Here is a 21,232-nt window from a genome sequence, read left to right on the forward strand (position 1 = left end):
TAGAAAACAGACTCCCTACCAGGTGAACCGCTTGTCTATCTACCCAGATTCACTTTGTTAGTTCAGGTGGCCAGGTGGGACTTTCTACTGGCCAAATGACTCCTTATGAAAGCTGGAGTGTCACACTCACCAGTTTATCCTGCCAAATTACAAGTGGATGTGAACAGATGACCACGTATTTTTTACAGATCTTAAACTTGCTGTCAAATTGTCCTGTAAATTCATCAATACTTCCGCAGATGGTGCTCCTATCCCTGATGGCGCAACAAGACATCCTCTTAGCAATAATTATGAGCAAGCATGCTTTATTGACCCTCAACATCTCTGAAATGCTATATATCACTGCCTGTCTCGTCTTATATTTTGTTGTTGCAGTGTGACCCAGATCCACTATGAAGCGATATGGCTGAGAGGGACACCTCTGTGCCCCAGGAACTGTCATGTTGGAAGCTTATTGTGGGACACAAAATGAACATGTTAGCCAGAGCCACCATTTCCAGAAAGGGATGGGGGGAAGAGTTAATCTGGCCAGCTGGCTACCTTGGCACTTGTACAGAATAAAGACACTGAGCATCATAGAAGAGACTTCACACGTTGTGAATGTAAAGGTGTTTTGTATTCAACACACACATTAACTAACTCAACATGTACATCAATTACTTCTGGGCATAAATCACATTCGGAAATAACACTAGCAGTACTAGGCCCAACGTGTTAAAACAACACCAGCAATATGTGCAGTTAGGAAAAATACTACTTTCGCACCGAACACACTCATGCGGTGCAAAACCTTGTCAGCATGAGACCCAACCTAGCAATTATTCCCAATTCAATACTACACAGTTATAGGATGCAGCCTGGTTCACAGCAATAGTTGCAATGTGTAGACACAGATAATTATAGAACTTTTAAATAGCCTTGTGGGCCTAGGTCACACAGGTAAAAACCAATGTCAACTGTGGTAAGTTTTTGGCAAGGAAACAACATGTACTGCAACACCGCGGTACAGAGCAATTAATCACCGGCAGTCACTCCCACACACTCACTCCACACCACTACACAGTGCCACAGATATCAGGCAGGCTCGTATAGCATGCACTCACACACACTCACTCCCAACACCCTAATTCCATGCAGTGATATCCATCAGGTAATTTGTTACTGTACTTGCAGACCTTGTGGGCCCAAACCCTCTTCCACTCTTCAACCAATCCATTCTACCCAATCCTCAAAGGCTGGAGATGAGCAAAACCTTTCCCCGAATACTAGGCCAATAGCGGCTTGAGTCACACTTATTCAGGGTTCCAGGGGAAAGGTGGGTGAAAAGTAGATTACAGGCTGAACAGGCAGCAGTCGACATATGGAGATTTGGCCCCCACTCGGCACCCAGCCAAGCCACACAGTCCAATACCTGAATCCGCTCCTCTGCATCCCCCTGGAAATTGGGCACACTGTCTGCAGTGCGATGACTTGAGTCGCACCACAATACTGATTGCACACGAAGATTTACCAATTCCGTACCTCCCTGGAATGAGGCACAACGGCTGCTGCGTGATGACTTGAGTCACACCGGACAGTTTAGATCACACACGAGGCGTTACCAATTCTGTACCTCCCTGGAATGAGGCACAACATCTGGTGCACAATACCTTGAGTCGCACCAGACAATCTTGCTCACACAAAAAGAGTTATCAATTCCGTACCTCCCTCGAAACAGACACAGCGCCTGGTGCACGATGACTTGAGACGCACCTGACAATTCTGATCACACACTAAGACACAAGTTCAGCGGTGCCACACAAGGTAGAATGCAGTACTGTCACAGGTTTGCCCCCAGCTCTGTGGGTCACAACCTGTGAATCGGACACCACACACAATGAGCAGGCAGTCGACATGCCGCACAAGAGAAATACTGCACGATTGACAAAGTGGGCCACATGGGGTCCCACAACTGGTGAATACGCTTACCACTAACAAGACGCTTAAGTGTGTCAAAGCCCCACGATAAGGGGCCACACTCCTTGATTGCGGGCAGTACTTTGAGGGCTTCAATCCGGTCTCCAGGCACAATACTTAGTTCTTCCACGCTCACACCGCTGCTATCAGATGGGATCCAGCAGATGATGTGGGCAGTTAAGCGGGCACCACTCTCCAGATGTCACAGGTAGGAGGTGTAGGTCCCTTGCGGTGTCCCAGAGACCTCAATAAGAGAACAGTGGGAAAGCCAATAAGCCCTTGGATACCACACTTCAGGTTGCCACAGAGCAGCAGGCAATCAGCCCAGGCCAGCCACGATTCAGGAAGGGTGTGCGGTCCCTACCAAGGGCAGTAATTACCCCGGTGTACAACAGATTCCTCTGGCAGTTTGCACCACACAGTCCAGTATCTCCAGTCCTGCGTCCCCACAAGCGTATCTCTAGTTTTCTGCAGTGTGGCACCTCTAATTATACTGTAGTGTTCCTTTTGAAGTTGGGGGTGGCTCAAAGGGTTCCCTTTTGAACCACAGATGTCTCCCCTGAATTTCAGTCCTGTCTGTTATGGGGCTGAGGAGTACAGATCTTGATTCGGTAACCTGGTTACAGAATCACAAAACAGGTTTGTGAGTCGCAGTTTGGATGGGGTGTTCCCTTCCTAATTGCGAGTCGCAGTGCAATGCAGGAATGGTTTGTGACTGCGAACGCGGTCGCAAACCAATCGCAATTTGCACCCTTTCCAAATGGGTGGTAACCCATTCGCAAAAGGTAAGGGGTCCCCGTTGTGAATGGCAATGTAAACATTTTTCCAGAGCAGACAGTGGTCTTATTGACCACTGCCTGCTCTGAAAAAATGAAACAAAAATGTTTCATTTTTCATTTTTGTAATGCATCTCGTTTTCCTTTAAGGAAAACGGGCTGCATTACAAAAAAAACTGCTTTATTAAAAAGCAGTCACAGACATGGTGGTCTGCTGTCCGCTGCAGGCCACCATCCCTGTGAGGGCCGTCATTCGCAAGGGGGTCGCAAATTGCGTCCCACCTCATGATTATTCATAAGGTGGGCTTTTGCGACCCATTTGCGAATCGCAGATGGTGTCAGGGACACCAGCCAACATTCAGAATTGTGACTTGCAAATTGCGAGTCGCTCTGACTCGCAATTTGCGGGTTGCAATTCTAAATGTTGCTACATCTGGCCCTTAATCTTTAGTGGGCCATGATATGGCCCCAAGGGGCTAAGGCCCATATTTATACTTTTGTTAACACCGCATTTCTCCACTTTTTGATGCAAAAGTGGCGCAAACTCACAAAATACAATTGTATTAATTGTATTATGGGCCCAAGTGTCAAAACCTCTCCCCCTAATCTATCCAGCCAGGCCCTCAAATGGCAAAGGTCTTTGTTACAGTTGTGCCCCCATGGTTTATAGTTGTCCCTGGGGAATGCACAGACGTGCTCCCCTAGCCTACAGTGTGGACTACAGTTGAATTTAAAAGAACACAAATCATTTTAAAGCAGAGAAATGACCACTTTCTAGAAGTAGCATTTGTAAGTTATTATTGACAAAACCACCTTTACCACAGAAAAGCGTTTGTCAGGATGAATCCAATGATAGTAAACATGAGGCTGCTTCACTGCAATCTAGGAAGCTAGGAATTATTGTAAACTTCCCCCAGGTTAACCTATGGGCAGAGCAGCTTTCATGTGGAGTGAAAACATTCATGGACATTCCTCACTCCATTGGCATGTGTGCCCTTGCATACACACAGACCATCAATGGCGGGTTGGACACATGTTTAACACCATAGGTGCAAGCGTGCACACTAAGGCCTGCTATGACAGGCTGGACATGTTTAAGAACATCATAGATGCAAGTGTGCACACACAGACCTATTATGTGAGGCTGGACTCATGTTTAAGAACACCATAGGTACAAGTGTGCACACACAGGCCTGCTACGACAGGCTCAGCACATGTTAAAAACACCATAGGTGCAAGTGTGCACAGGCCGGCTACGGTTGGCTCTGGACATGTTTAAAAACACCATAGGTGCAAGTGTGCACACATAGGCCTGCTACGACAAGCTCAGCACATGTTTAAAAACACCATAGGTGCAAGTGTGCACACACAGACCTGCTATGTGAGGCTGGACACGTGTAAGCGTGTCACTAACAACGCACCTCCAAGAAGTAGGGCTATACCAATGTCCATGCTGAACTGGCTAGGCCTGTGTCCTACCACTCCCCAATCACCTGGGGGGGAGGGTGGTGATATGAGCAGACTAAAGGCCACACACTCCCCTCATCCTCTTCAAGGGAACCCCAGGTTCCAAGATTCTTAATCAGGCACTTCAAGCAGTCGTGTCATATGTAGCGTAGAGGGAGGTCGATTTCCTAGCAGGGGCAGCCCAACCAGCAAAAGCCGTACGAGACTGCACAGCCGCTCTGGCGTCCCCACTTGTTCACTCTCTTTCTCTGCGGGGGAGATCAGTGGCCCTCAGCTATGGGCAGCCCACAGGAACTCCCGCACCGATCTTCGTCGCCACCGCCTCTCTATCTAGGCTGTCCGTGTCAGTTGGAGGTGCGGGCATGTCCCGCCATCCCCTGCTGCCAGGTGCCGTCCACGCTCTCACCTGAGCACAGAGTCTGGAATCAAGTGTCTTTGGTGGCCCAGTCCACTACCCGCTCAGCAGCCCAAAGCTTCAAGCGGTTGCATCTGCAGAGCGAGACTTACCCCATTCAGCACCTAGCCTCTGTCTCATGCCAGGCCCGGCCGCCGAAGCTGCGTGATAGGCCGAGTAGGCCCCATGCCACCAGGCAATGGGCTGCTCACTTCCTGGGCCAGCCCCGGTGTCCTGCCCCAGAAGCCCCTGGGGCCAGTACTGAGGTGTGAACGGGCATCCTGGATGGGGTAAATGTCGGATTAAGGCCTCAACCGGCAGACCCTCACAGAAGTGTGGCCATTTTGAGGCCCGGCCCTCTGGCGCCCACCTCAGACACCCTCTTTACTTGCCCTCTTTATTCACAATGTTTACCGCCTTGTTTATTCTTTCTGTTTCTTCACATAGACGGGCGCCTCACACCATTTCTTGGCTATTAAATGTTGCATTATAAATGTTGCATTACATCTATTGTACTTTTCTGTAATCCTTTCTGTGTCATTATTGTAATGATGTAATCATTTTCTTCCAGTATAATTTTTTATGGGTAAATTAGCAAAAATTAAACCATATTTCGCAGAATATTCTTTGAAAATGTCTTCTTGAATAAATTTGTCGTTTGAGCCAGCATAACGAGAACTGATGTGGGTAATGTTTAGTACAAGCAGTACTTTCGTGTTACATAACCCTTGTAATATCTGAATCAAAAGCAATGGTTCTGTGACTCCACGGTTGTTTTTCTTGTCTTTGGCGGAAGAACTCAGTATCACGAACAATGAAAAATAGAAACAAAGTAGCAGAAAAGCGACTTGTGACGCACAGCTTGAGTTATTAAAGCGGCGTCACCTCTGTGTGGCGGGAACGTGACTAGCGGCCCTGACTTCGAAGCACCGCAGCTGGCAATCATGGGCGCCTCACAGATTGTTATGAAAATAGGGCTGCCCTCTTTAACATTCCTTTCTGTCCTCGTCATGGTGCCCTTACTGCCTGTGTAATACATGCTCACTGCTCCCGTCATTATTAGTATAATTACCCTTGTTTTTGGCTTTTTCACTTCCTCCTTGTCATTTGTACAATTTAGTGCTCACCGTGTCTCAACGTGCATCAGCACCAACGCTTGAAGTTTGCAGGGATGTAAATTTGAGTCCCTGAATTAAAACTGTGATTGTCTTTCATGAACGTCAAAGGCCTTGTGTAGCGGTTGTGACATCAAACACCCTTTGACCTCAGAAGACATCGTATGGTTGATTGCTTTTTATATCCGTCGCCCCTTAAAAAACTCCTATTTTCTTGTGGTGGGAAACACTAGTTTTGAATTGAAATTCATGTTTTAGTTCATTGGGGATTCCAATCCCACTCCAAATAGCTTCTTGCAGGCGATATTCCTATTGGATATTTTCAAGCCTAACTAACAATGATCCACGAAAAATTTGTGTTTTTTCATTATCTTTTTCAATGTAAGTAGCAGGGAAAGCCATCGTGTGACAAGCAGCACTGGTTAATTTTCATCTAACATTACTGACACTAGTATACAAATCATACTAGATGTGGTCAGTAGAAAAGTGATACAGCCTTAGAAAGGTCAGGCCAGCTATAGAAGCAGAGTAAGGAATTTAGGAGTACTTGGCAAAGAGTCATTTTGCCCACGCTTCCTGGTTAATGGACCAATATTTTATACTCCTAGAGGCGAACTAGTGGCATCTCACTGGTGGCATCCTAGCTGTCTTCATAAAATTGCCTGACTATAGTAGACCTGCCAACTTCACCAAAAACCTCATAGTGTGAGGAGGGGGTGGGGCATTGACGGGGGTGTGGACTTGTGCCGAGAAGCAACTAAGAGGCACTTTTGCCCCCACCCAGGCCCCAAACCACCTCCTGTGAAAATAAATAAATAAATAAAAGCTTGATGAGACTGCTGTCGATGTCCCGGGGTGTTTTCACACCCAGATGAAAGCCTCCGAAAACAATCTGAAAACCACAATTTACAGTGGTTTTCAGCTCGTTTTCCCTGCCACCATGTGATATTGGCTTCTCAACGGGTGACCGTGTGAGGGGAGCCAAAAGCACGTGTCGCACGGTGGCACCGTGTGAGTTGGCAGGTCTGCTGTAGAATTGGCTGAGGATTTTAGTGTAAGCAACAGACTTGGAGTGGCTGGTAATGCTTAGAAGTCATCAGTCACAGGTCATACTCTGTCTGTAGATGACTGACTCTGCTTCAGCTGCAGTCTAGCATTTTATGTCATGCATTTAAGTGTGAGGCTATACACCAGCCTTGCTGGATTTTCATGTAAACCCTTCTGTTGCCTTATGCCATGCTCTCTCCATATGTGTCTGGCATTATCCCCAGCCTTGCTGGCCTTTCAATGGCTGGTCTGATATCTTGTGTTTTCCCTACAGTCCACGTTGAGTAAATACAGAGAGCAAAGAATTTAGGCCCAAATTTAAGAGGGCCTAGTGCCTTCTTGCGCTACATTAGCGTAATTTTTTATGACGCTAATGTGGCCCACTGAGTCCAAATTCGCTGCACCATATTTACAAAGTGGTGCAATGCATGCATGCATTGCGCCACCTTGTAACACCTTGCGCCATATTATGCCTGCACCAGGCACAATGTATGCAAGGTCCTCATTTAGGAGGGCTGCAAAATGGCACAGTGGAATCCTAGAGATTCCACTGCGCCATTTTTATCAGCTATTTTTAACGCCTGCACAGAGCAGGCGTTAAAAGGGGGCATACAATTGTTTTCAATGCGCCCCTGTGTACTCAACAGAATTAGCGCCAACATTTTTGAGCTAATCCTGCACAGTACATCAATAGCGTCAAAAATGTTGCTGCTATTTTCCCTACCCTGCGCCATGGTGCATCAAATTTAAAATATTGCGCACACATGGTAGTGGTAGGGGGGCTAAGGAGAGCAAGAAAAGTGAGGCTGCATTGGACCCAGCGCACCTTTTCTTAAATTCAGGCCGTAATATCTGAACAGGAAAGAGTGTCATCTCTGAACAAGAAATAATGTCATATCTAAACACATTAGAGTGTTGTGTCTTTCAATAAAGTTTTTATTTTGCTATGTCCATAAAGTATAGATGTTCAACGTAGATTAATTTTACTGGGATTTAACGTTTCTAGGTGTGGGGGGAAAACGTCCATATTGGGATGATTGCAGTGTACTTAAAACATCACTTCCAGCTGTTGATCTATTAGTTTTAGTTTAGTTTAGTTTTGAGAATTTATAAAGCGCGTAGTTACCCTAAGGCATCCCAGCGCTAACGTAACATGACTAATGCCAGCAACAAGAAAATCCCGAAAGTTACCTACAAAAAAGGATAGTCTTGAGTTTTTTCCTAAAAAACTGCTCTGAGGGTTCATGACGAAGCTCAGAGGGAAGATCGTTCCAAAGGCAGGCGACCTTGGCGGAAAAGGAATTGGCTCCCCAAGCTCTCTTAGACCGCAGAATGTTGACATGTCGAAAGGAGGAAGACCTCAGACTTCGAGAGGGGGCATAGATATGGATCCGTTTTCTGAAGAACATCGGACCCTTGTCCTGAAGGGCTCTGTGAACAATGCACAGGGCTTTAAAGTGGGTACGCTGCTTGATGGGGAGCCAGTGAATCTATTGTGAATATGTCAATTAGTTAAAGTGCATTTAATCAGTTCTTCATGCTCAGTGCTTAGAACGTAGGTCTCAATCACAGCCTTTCCTTTTCTGAATCTGAATTTGTGACTTTTACAAATCCAACTGGCTGTTCGGCCTTTTGTATGAGCAACTCTCTAGCATTAAGGTCCAATTGTGTTAAAAATTAATGATGTCTCTGAGGGTAAGAAGTACACACACAGGACACTAATCATACATTCTGTTGTAAATCAAACAGCTGTACACTTCTAAAGATGCTGCATTTTGATTTGCTACTAGCCAGTCAATGTCTATTCAGAAAATTAGGAATTACTAGCGAAATCGAGCCCAGTTACTACTGATTCCCCCTGCAATCCCTCATTTCTCAGGGTATTCTCGGGGTTCAAACTGGAATCCCTGCTAATTCTGCGGCCCAAAATGGACAAGACCCATGATAATATTAAGTCCATTGGTGCGGAATTAACATCCCGGCATGGCAGGGCACTCTTAATTGGGCCCTTAAAGGCAATGCCTCATGAGTTGTTCAATCACAGCAGCATTTCTCACCATTTAGACAGCCCCTAACAATGGCTCCTACTTGTTGAACATTCATTGTACAATGTAATGATAGGACTCCGTTAAGGCAGGAGATGACAGAGGCTGTGAGGGTCAATCATAGTGTCAGACATTTTCTAGGGCATCAGATCAGAGAACACTAGCTGAAAAAATGGTAATAGGCCTTAACAACGCGGGCTGAGCCACACGTGCTGTTTCCCTGCAAGCTAAACCATGCTTGCCTGAACCATGCATTGGCGTGGTGTCTGCCTTAACCACACTCGTGCCTTAACAACGCATGTGCGTGGTTAAGGTAGAGAGCGTGGTCTAGCCTTCAGGATACAGGAGCAGGAAGAGGAAGCAATGGTAGAGGTAAGTGAGGTTGGGGCCGGGTTGCGTGGGTAGTTTTTAGGGGTGGGGCTGTTTTAGGGCTCAGGGCGGGGGGAATTCAGGTTATTTTTTTTGACAGGCGCGAGGTTAGGCTGGGGCTGGGTTTGGAAGGGGGGGTAGTTTTTAGGGGTGAGCGGTGTTTAGGGCTCAGGGCAGGTGTAGGGGGTCAGGTATTTTTTTTTAAACAGGGGGCAAGGTTTTAGGGCTCAGGGCACTTTTTTGCAGTAGTTGCACGAATGCTGAGGTAAGTGGGGCTATTGTCGGGGCCTGGTTTAGAGGAGAGTTTTTAGGGGTAAAGGCAGTTCTAGGGCTCAGGGCAGGTGAGGGGGTCGGGGTAATTTTTATTTTTGAAGGTGGCAGGGTATTAGGGCGCAGGGCGGGAGGGGGGTCGCAGTTATTTATTTTTACAGGTGGAAGGGTTTTAGGGTTTAGGGCGGGGTGGGAGGGCGCTGTTGTGCAGTAGTTGCACATGATGTGAGGTAAATGGGGCTGGGACTGGGTTTAGGGGAGATTTTTTAGGGGTGGAGGCAGTATTAGGGATCAGGACAGGTTAGGGGGTCAGGGTAGTATTTATTTTTAAAGAGGGTATGGTTTTAGGGCTCAGGACGGATGGTTGTATGACACAAACATGCATGCCTTTGACACACATTCCTTTACCAAGCATATTTTTACAATGAAATTAGTTGTAAAGGCATGCATGGTAAAGGCATGTGTGGTAAAGACGTGGTCCTAGTTCTGACTGCATTGTTAAGGCATGCGTGGTTCAGGCATGCATGGTTGTGTCATACAACCGAAAAAAAACAACGTCCAACCCGGATCCCTCTGTAAAACCAGACAAAATGCCTGGTCTGATTGCCCTTTCCACTCCTCGGTGGGCTGTGCTGTCACTGCCAGGTGCGCCAGTTTGAAAGAGCCAGCACATGGGTGTTTTTTAAATCTTTTTTTGTGCTATGGGTCATGACAAACAAACTGGCCAACACACTGACTCTTTCAAGCGGGCCAGTCTGTCATGCCAGACTGCCCAAACAAGACCCACCCAATGCAGTCTGTGTGCAGTGCTTAACTCACACTAGATACATTTAACTATATGAAAGCGACCCATAATGTAGCCAACTGTTAGTGCTGGTATGTATTCCTATAGTGACACAACAACGAGCCCCTAGAATATTACTTCAAACTTTCCATTTCATTTCAAATTATAGCCCCAGTATCCCAATGATATTTAAGTAGCCAAGGCATGCCTTTTGTCTTTCAAAAAGTGTATCAATTACTTAGTATAGAAACACATCACAAACAAAGAAAGGCAGTTTGTAGCTACAAAATGTTGCAACCATTACTGATGTCTATATTTTCAAGGTGGTTATTTGTTTATATTGAAACTCGGGTGCTTTGTGAATCATAATATATGTGGTAAAAGTGCAGAGTGTCATGGAAAGTGAAAAGATGCAAACTAGCTGGTGGGTTCACGGTGCAGAAAGCGGCATTTGAAAACCCTGGCTGAGTCCATTCATTTAGTGGTGGTGCCCACAGTTGTCCATTCGGTTAAAATAATGGTTCCTAATGTGCAGTCCAAAAGAGGGTGTTGTTGATGTTTCGACCCTTCAGCTAACATCGGTGGCTTTCATCAGGACAAGCAGATGTGGTCAATCCGACACCCTTTCTCTTCAGAAGAAGTTCAGGTTATAAAATCATGAACTGGCCTAGAGAACTTAAGTGCTGCAAGCATTGTCAGCCCCTGGACAGTAATCTGTTTGTGGGATGGGCAGAGAATGTCCCTTCAAAATTAGGTATAGGTCCACTAGTCATTAGTGGGAGCAGGGTAAACCATCCCTGCTCCTATGTATAAAGATTTTACCATTCTGCCACCTGGTGGTAGTCAAGGGGATCCTATGGTGTCATGTCTTCAGACCAGTATGCCACGAAACACTCCTTGACACACCTCAAACCTTGCTCCATATTTTATTCTAGTCTTGGTTTACAGTCTCCAAAACTAATGCATGCCATCCTTTTCATTGCTCAGACTTTACCTAGATCCCTCCCAGGAGGTGGAGACCAGTTTGTCTAACTATTTCCTGCTCTTTACAGATTCACTGATCCCCTGTATGCACACTTTTCTGCCTTTCCTCGGTCGCTGCTGTGATCTGCACCCTGCTCTTAGTTTTCCTAGTTCCCTGTTTCCCAGATTTCCCTTCTCACGTACTCTGACTGAGGCATGGTCTCCATCTCTAAGCCCCAGTGCAGCCTTCGCTCTATTGATGGAGCTCTGGTCTCCAGTAATTGGCTAACTATTATAACTGGCTTTCTACCTGCACCGAGTTTCCCCACTCAGCTAGCAGTGAGATGCTCTGTGGGTTCAGTGATCAGAATCCTTGCAAACATCTCCCCAATTAACTCTGCTTGAACCAGCTCTGACTTGCTGTCTTTCTTGAAGGGCTGGTCATAGTTTCTGTGCAATTTTCACATTCAATATTACTTGATTTCGAATGACCTACCTTGCTGCAATTGATCCTCTGTTCCTCTTTCTTTGATGCTTTAACTCTTCTGTCACTGTTTCTGTTCTCTATTTCCGTAGGTATTTTTTTACCATGTTTTCTTGTTCTGTCTTCATATTTCCAGTTATTTTAGTGTCTGTGTTCCAGAAACCTTGCCCTCTGTTCCAGAGTTTCTTGTTCTATTTGCATACTACCGAGACTTGCTCCTCATAGCTACCGTTCCCATTTTCCAGTGGCTGTCTTGTTTTCCCAGATAGTTAGTTAGTTTGATCCGATTCCTCTTTCTGCGTTCCGTCATGCTTTCCTCATTGAAATATTCTTAGAATTCAGCTTGCCTTCCTAAGCCCTGTTTCGGAATTCCGTTCCCCTTGCTCCATACTCTTTGGCTTCTCTTGTCTTTAGGTTTAAAACATATGGGCACATTTATGAAAAGTGGTGTATCATGTCATGATGTGCCACTTTTATTGCGCCCCCCCCCTAAATCCACCATATGTGCGCCAAATTTATGATACAGCGCACCAAGGCACTCGTTAGGGAGGTAGCGACAAAAATGTTGATGCTAGTTTGGTGCTTTATAGGATTAGCCACAAAATATTGATGCTAATCCTACAAAGTGAAAGGAGGCCCATTGAAAAGGCGTTACAAATGACACTAGAAATGGCGCTGTGGAATCTCATAGATTCCACAGCGCCAATTTTCTGGGCCTCCTAATCCCCAAATGCCTCCCTTGCATGTATTCTGCCTGGCACATGCATAATGTGGCACAGGGTTTACAAAGTGGCGCAACATGTGCATTGTGCCACTTTGTAAATATGGCGTTGGGTTTTTGCCAATCTAAGGCCGCATTAGCGTAAAAAGAATTATGCTAATGTGGCGCAAGGAGGCACTAGAGCCTTCATAAATCTGGCCCTCAGTTAGTATTGCCAGAGGGTGCCTAGGAGCTCTGATGCTTGGTTCCTCATGCATGAATACTTCCATCAGAGCTGTGAGAACAACTGTTCATAGTCTATTTGTGAACTTTTTCTGTTACATTCAGATCATTTTCCTTGGAGCACACAAACTATCATTCTTGTTACTTAGTCTATTGCTCTTCTGCTTTATACTTTTTGTCGTTTATGCTATTGTTCCTTTCATTAGTTATAGAACTAACTATGTGTCGTCTAGCTAGTTTTGATTTATGTAGGTACTACTCAGTTCCTGCCCAGTCTTCAGAACACCAACCTATTCCAGTCTTCAACTCCTGCCCTGTCCTTCTCCTTCCTGGTTTCAGGTTCTCCCCTCATATATGCTCAACACAGTGTTTAATTTGTAAAGACATAAGTGCCAGGGCTCTTGTCAGGACGCCACTGTAGCTTGCACCACACGTTGCCCGCACTATGCTGCTAATGACACTAACAACATAACTACTAACCATCACACTCATACAAGTGTGACAATTCAGACTATTTCAGGCTCCCAAAGCTATAAGAATGGCTTGGGCCGCAGGTAATAGTCATTGTTAATGACTATTGAATTAACAGTTATCTGTTGTTGTGGTCATTTCTAATTTAGTCAGACAATGTCAAGGTTGGCTAGGTTTCCCTAGGTACCAACTGAGCTAGAGTCCAAAATTTAGAGCTACCCACATTGGAAAAAGAGAGTCAGTTTTCTGTGGAAAAATGTGCTACATACATGTTGCATTTTGGGTTGTTTCCTGTTGCAGGCACTAGGCCTAACCACACAAGTGAGATACCACTTTTATTGGAAGCCTTGTGGGAGCATAGAATAGTCGAACATTTGTTATTACCAATTCGATTTTGCTGCATTTTTGCCTTTTAATTGTAATCTAGTGTATAAGAAAGATGGCATTTTGAGAACTACCCTCCAAATCATATGCTTGTACGGGTACCCACAAATTCAGAGATGTTGAAATAACCACTGCTCCTAAACTCTAAGGGCCCCTTGCAGGGCCACTTTTCTTTCGCCCCTTAGTGTCCCCCTAATGTACCCTTGTGTGCGCCGTATCTAAGATACAGCACACCATGGCAGTTGTTAGGGGATCTAGTGTCAAAAGTTTTTACGCTAGTTCGGAGCTTTGCAAGATTAGTGACAAAAATGTTAAGGCTAATCCTGCAAAGCCCGTTGAGGCCCATTGTAACCAATGGTGTGCCTCCTTTTGAAGCTTGCTCTGAGCATGTGTTAAAAGTGCCGGAAAAAATTACACCAAAAAATCTCTTAGATTTCTTTGAGCCATTTTTTCGCCCCCCCTTCCCCCATCCCCCAATGGGGAAACGCCCCCTTTGCATACATTATGGCTGGCGAAGGCATAATGTAGCGCAAGGGGTTACAAAGTGACTCAATGCATGCATTGCGCCACTTTGAGAATTTGGCGCTGCAATTTTGGCCTCGTTGGACCACATTAACATGAAAAAAAACGACACTAATGTAGCGCAAGAGACGCTAGATGCTCTTAAATCTGCCCCTGAATCTTGTGCCCATTTTAGAAATACATAAGTTGCTTTGGTACCCATTTTTCACTCTGCCTATTTCACTATAAGAATTGGTCTTTACTTGGTACACAATGAAAAACCATTGAACGGTACAGTGCACTTGTTGGCTCTTGGTACTTTGGGTTCTTGGAGAACCTAAAAACCCTTTATATCCCCGCAATCAGAGGTGTTTAGCGGGCATAATGGTATATTGCTTTCATCAATTGCCCATTGTGACAAAAAGTTACAAATGAAAATATTGTCAGAAATGCCTGATTTTTTCCTACTCATTTTCAATATTTTTTTATTTCAACAGTTATTTTCCGTAGGAAAACCTTGAGGTATCTACAAATATATCCCCTTGCTAAATTTAAAATTGTGTCTACTTTTCAGAAATGTATAGCTTTCCTGCATCACCTGTGGGTTTCCCACTGGTTTCCTCCACGAACTAGAAGTGGGTTCAGAGCATAAAAAATAGGGCAAATAGGCTACCTCCTAAAACTGTCACACAACATTTGTTTTTTTGATTTAACTACACACATTCCTGAAGATGGGAAGATGGGAACTTTAGTACAGCAAACTGTTCATGCTGAAATAATGCATATTGGGCATTTTTACAAAAATGCAGGAAGCAGTACCGTAATACGAGTGCATTGTGGTGCATGAAGCCACATACAGTCCGTATCAAGGGTGGTGGCCATGCTGGGTGAAGGAAAGTAGTCTCTTTTTATCCTTGTTACCCCCACTTTTGGCCTGTTTGTGAGTATATGTCAGGGTTCCTGCTAGCCAGGGCCCGGTGCTCATAGTGAAAACCCTATGTTGTCAGTGTGTTTGTTATGTGTCACAGGGATCCTGCTAGCCAGGACCCCAGTGCTCATAAGTTTGTGGCCTATATGTGTTCCCTGTGTGATGCCTAACTGTCTCACTGAGGCTCTGCTAACCAGAACCTCAGTGGTTATGCTCTCTCTGCTTTCCAGATTTATCACTAACAGGCTAGTGACTAAATTTACCAATTCACATTGGCATACTGGTACACCCATATAATTCCCTAGTATGTGGTACTGAGGTACCCAGGCTATTGGGGTTCCAGGAGATCCCTATGGGCTGTACCATTTCTTTTGCCACCCATAGGGAGCTCTGACAATTCTTACACAGGCCTGCCAGTGCAGCCTGCGTGAAATAACGTCCACGTTATTTCACAGCCATTTACCACTGCACTTAAGTAACTTATAAGTCACCTATATGTCTAACCTTCACCTGCTGAAGGTTGGGTGCAAAGTTACTTAGTGTGTGGGCACCCTGGCACTAGCCAAGGTGCCCCCACATCGTTCAGGGCAAATTCCCCTGACTTTGTGAGTGTGGGGACACCATTACACGCATGCACTATACATAGGTCACTACCTATGTATAGCGTCACAATGGTAACTCCGAACATGGCCATGTAACATGTCTAAGATCATGGAATTGTCCCCCAATACCATTTTGGTATTGGGGGACAATTCCATGATCCCGGGTCTCTAGCACAGAACCCGGGTACTGCCAAACTGCCTTTTCAGGGTTTACACTGCAGCTGCTGCTGCTGCTGCTGCCAACCCCTCAGACAGGTTTCTGCCCCCCTGGGGTCCAGGCAGCCCTGGCCCAGGAAGGTAGAACAAAGGATTTCCTCTGAGAGAGGGTGTTACACCCTCTCCCTTTGGAAATAGGTGTGATGGGCTGGGAGGAGTAGCCTCCCCCAGCCTCTTGAAATGCTTTGATGGGCACAGATGGTGCCCATCTCTGCATAAGCCAGTCTACACTGGTTTAGAGATCCCCCAGCCCTGCTCTGGCGTGAAACTGGACAAAGGAAAGGGGAGTGACCACTCCCATGACCAGTACCTCCCAGGGGAGGTGCCCAGAGCTCCTCCAGTGTGTCCCAGACCTCTGCCATCTTGGAAACAGAGGTGTTGGGGGCACACTGGACTGCTCTGAGTGGCCAGGGCCAGAAGGTGACGTCAGAGGCTCCTTCTGATAGGCTCTTACCTCTTTTGGTAGCCAATCCTCCTTCCTTGGTAGCCAAACTTCCTTTCCTGGCTATTTAGGGTCTCTGCTTTTGGGAATTCTTCAGATAACGAATGCAAGAGCTCATCAGAGTTCCTCTGCATCTCCCTCTTCACCTTCTACCAAAGGATCGAGCGCTGACTGCTCAGGACCCCTGCAAAACCGCAACAAATTAACAAGACGTCTACTAGCAACCTTGTATCGCCTCATCCTGCCGGCTTTCTCGACTGTTTCCAGGTGGTGCATGCTCTGGGGGTAGCCTGCCTTCACCCTGCACCAGAAGCTCCGAAGAAATCTCCCGTGGGTTGACGGAATCTTGCCCCTGCTAACGCAGGCACCAAAAGACTGCAACACTGGTCCTCTGGCTCCCCTCTCATCCTGATGAGCGTGGTCCCTGGAACTCAGCAACTCTGTCCAAGTGACTCCCACAGTCCAGTGACTCTTCAGCCCAAGTTTGGTGGAGGTAAGTCCTTTCCTCCCCACGCTAGACTGCATTGCTGGGTACCGCGTGATTTGCAGCTGCTCCGGCTCCTGTGCACTCTTCCAGGATTTCCTTTGTGCGCAGCCAAGCCTGGATCCCTGACACTCCTTCCTGCAGTGCACAACCTTCTGAGTTGTCCTCCGGCTTCGTGGGACTCCCTTTTGTGACTTCGCATGGACTCTGGTTCACTTTCCTTCCAAGTGCCTGTTCAGGTACTTTTGCATGTGCTGCCTGCTTCTGTGAGGACTCCCTGAGTTGCTGGGTGCCCCCTCTGTCTCCTCCTCAAAGTGGCGACATCCTGGTCCCTCCTGGGCCACAGCAGCACCCAAAAACCTCTACCACAACCCTTGCAGCTAGCAAGGCTTGTTTGCGGTCTTTCTGAGTGGGAACACCTCTGCAAGCTTCATCGCGACGTGGGACATCTGTTTTCCATAGGAGAAGTCCCTAGCTCTCTTTTTTTTTGCAGAACTCCAAGCTTCTTCCATCTAGTGGCAGCTTCCTTGCACCCTTAGCTGGCATTTTCTGGGCTCCTGCCCACTCTCGACACTGTCGCAACTATTGGACTTGGTCCCCTTGTCTTACAGGTACTCAGGTCCGGAAATCCACTGTTGTTGCATTGCTGGTGTTTGTTCTTCCTGCAGAATCCCCCTATCACGACTTCTGTGCTCTCTGGGGGTAATAGGTGCACTTTACACCTACTTTTCAGGGTCTTGGGGTGGGCTATTTTTCTAACCCTCACTGTTTTCTTACAGTCCCAGTGACCCTCTACAAGCCCACATAGGTTTGGGGCCCATTCGTGGTTCGCATTCCACTTTTGGAGTATATGGTTTGTGTTGCCCCTATACCTATGTGCTCCTATTGCAATCTACTGTAATTCTACACTGCTTGCATTACTTTTCTTGCTATTACTTACCTAATTTTGGTTTGTGTACATATATCTTGTGTATATAACTTATCCTCATCCTGAGGGTACTCACTAATATACTTTTGGCATATTGTCATACAATTAAAGTACCTTTATTTTGAGTAATTCTGTGTATTGTGTTTTCTTATGATATTGTGCATATGACACCAGTGGTATAATAGGAGCTTTACATGTCTCCTAGTTCAGCCTAAGCTGCTTTGCCATAGCTACCTTCTATCAGCCTAAGCTGCTAGAAACACCTCTTCTACACTAATAAGGGATAACTGGACCTGGCACAAGGTGTAAGTACCTCTGGTACCCACTACAAGCCAGGCCAGCCTCCTACACTGGGGTCAGGCTTTCAAACTGACTGTATAATTCTGTGACCCCAACGGGTGCATGGTACTAGACATAGACGTCTATGGGATTGGAGCAGGCACAATATATGGAATCTCACAAAAGTCCATTGTCTCTCATGTCAAGTTTCCTCCCCATTGTGGTGCATATTACAGCACTATGTATTATTGGTACTGATATGTCCCAAACAGGAGATGGCTCACATGCTTTAGCCTGGTGCAGACTCCCGGAGGGGCATGTACTAAAGTTCAAACAACTCAGGGAAGCAAAGTTTCTGCACTGGATAGCGTGAAAGTGAGAGATCCGAACAACGCCATATTTACTAGGATCTGATGCTCTTCGGTTCTCTATGCACTGGCACACTTCAGGGTGCCCAGTGTCAACGAAGGCACCCTTGCACCATGGTGCAAGGATTCCTCTATTATGGGCTGAATTGTTTTTGTTCATGAAGGGATGCCTCCATGGTCGGGTTGCATTCCATTTTGGTGCAATCCCAGGCTCACTGTTCTCAGTAAATCTGGGATTGTGCCAAAATCCATGGGTGGCAGCACGGGAATGCCCATGCTCCACCCATGGAACAGCGTCAACTACAAAATGTAACACAACACAGCACAAGCCCCTGTGATGCATTACATTTCTTTACAAAGTCACACAAGGTGGTGGAAATTGCACCTTGCATGGCTCTGTATATTTTAAGCCTTGGCTTTGTCTTTTGTTGCCTTATGTGATGCAAGGACAGTGCATGGGCTTAGTAAATCTCAGCCCAGGAGTGTATGTGTTTGTGTGCTTATGTGTATAAGAGAGGTATAGAGACAGACAAAAAGAACATCCAAACATCTTAACTTATTACTGGTTATAGGGTTGCCTCCATCTGGCTTTTCCTAACCAAGAATGTATTTCAACTTTTGAATAATTCCTCCCAAACAGTTGACTAGGTGCCACACTCATCTTTATTTTAAAAGGGGTTGTTGGTACTGGGGGAACAATACAGAGTGTATCGCTGAATCAAGTCGGTGGCTGGGCCTCAGGAACAAATCTTAATCATGTTGAGGTTCACACATACACACTTCACTCACTCACACTACATCCTAGTGATTTTGCATTTCATAAAAGTGTGATTCAGGACCGGGGAGTATCCTACTTTGCACCAGTACTTATGCACTTACAGTTTCCTTTTACTTTCGCTCGCCTTGATAGTCAGAAGGCAGTAAACTGAACGAGGCAGAGACTTGGGAGTCGGGGTGAGGAGTGAACCTCCCTTGATCCTTGTTGGTTTTCCGAAATTTGGACAAGCCTAGGTAGCAAGAGCCTTTCTTAGCTCTGTAAGCAACGTGAGGTGGCCCTACCACATGACGGGTGAAGTTGTCTTATCCACCTGCCCCTGGACAAGGAGCACAGACCAATCTTTACCATTCTGATCTACCTCATTGGAGGATGCAGTCAATCACAGACATACGGGTAGCTAGGTCTCACAAATACATGTTCTTCACACCTGGTTCAACATACACAGATAGTTTGTGGAATCGACACAATACACACTTCTGTCAGACTAGTTCCTGATAATGTGATTATGTGCAAGGCTTGAGATGGCTACCAACCCCTGCAGATAAGAGAAAGCCCTCACCTTTACTCAAGCATTCTCTTCAGAATTCTTAGGCACTCCCCTGCGGGCAGATAATCAAGTAGTCATTTGCAAAGCCCATCAGTGGCACCACCTTAGCCGATAACCACCATACATATTACACCTGTCAGAGACAGCAATGTCTCTCCTTCTGAATGGACACACTACATGTCACATCCCTGAAGGCGCTGAGAGGCCTAGAGGAACACCCGACACTCAGCCATGTCCAAACATGAGACATCTCATTCACACTTGTACCAAGGAGGTCCTACCTCTTCTTTCACAAATCTGTGCTTTCAACAGGCTATAGCAATGCCTCGTTTCCTAAACTGAGAAGCTTTTGAAGCTTCTTCTATGTAGCTTCACTTGAGTAACCACCATGTTGCGTGCTAGGAGGGATAACTGTAACCCAGGAGGTCACCACTGTTCTGTGTGATTTCGGAAGGCATGAAAGACACTCAACAATCTGTCCTTGGCGAATGTGCCAGTTATGTTGAGATCAGGGCTAGCTTTACATTTGCCATCGCCACACTGCCAGCGCCTTTCCCTAATGTCAGCATGAAAACGGCAGTGGTCATAGATTCCTGCATCACAGTCGCCAACATGACGCAACGTCAAGTTGCATCAACAACTGAGCCACAATGCAATGGCCCAATGGAAAGCTTATCACACTTCACTGAGCAGCAGATTCCTCAAATGCTCCAGTATACTAATGAGCTAAAGCTTCCTCTGAGCAGATCTAAATACACGTCACGGGGTCAAGGTCGCAGAAAGACTCCGTTACGTAAATACGCCTGAAAATACCAGTACATTTCGTTTTCCAAGAGGCGGATGTTAACATTCCCCCTGTTACTGAGGCCAGCAGTCCTGCAGAGTGAACCACCAGTACTGATGTTCGGAAATCAAGGAACACTCATAGTGAAATGCTTGAAATGCTCCGGTGACTTTATTACCGCTCATCCTGTAATGCGAGATCATCGAGCAATCCAAAGAAGGCGAGCAGTGACGTGGCTCTGCGAGTGTGCTTCTGAACCCGAACACACAGGTACATTATGGGATTATGCATTTACTGAATTAATGTCTTTCTGCTGCCGTAGGGTGTAGTCACACACACGCACACATCTGATTACCCGTGAATCTCACCCCGTTTTTGGATAGCAGTAATAAGAAAATAATTATGAAACTATTTTGACCCTGGTTTAGCATTGACATAAATTACATACATGTAATCAAAAAACTTTAGATGTATTTATTTATTCAAAATGTGTGTGGCGCATGTGTACCCGACCACAGATCATTAGATGTAAAGCCGATTTAGAGACTTAGTTGACCGACATAAACAAGTGTGCCCAAATAACACAGGAGCAATACATAACCATAGGTTAACCAAATAAAAGTAATGAGCAGGGCATGGACGTGATATGGTCAGGGCCCTGGAGCAAATATGGTTAGGCAAGTAGCTTTCTGTGGCAGATCTGTGGTGATTACAAATATTCTTATGTAAGGCACTTTCCAAGGTTTCATATATTGCAGAATCTCATCTGGTAAGAGGTTTGTAAACAAGGAGGGAGAGGGTTGCGGACATGGTGAGAGTTCAGTCAATATAGTGAGAATTAGCGAAACAGGGTCTGCAAATGGAATGAGGAATGTTTTTTAATGGGTACAATATCCCAAGAGATGGT

This window comes from Pleurodeles waltl, chromosome 9 (genome assembly GCF_031143425.1).
Source record: "Pleurodeles waltl isolate 20211129_DDA chromosome 9, aPleWal1.hap1.20221129, whole genome shotgun sequence".
In the NCBI taxonomy this organism is placed as follows: Eukaryota; Metazoa; Chordata; class Amphibia; order Caudata; family Salamandridae; genus Pleurodeles; species Pleurodeles waltl.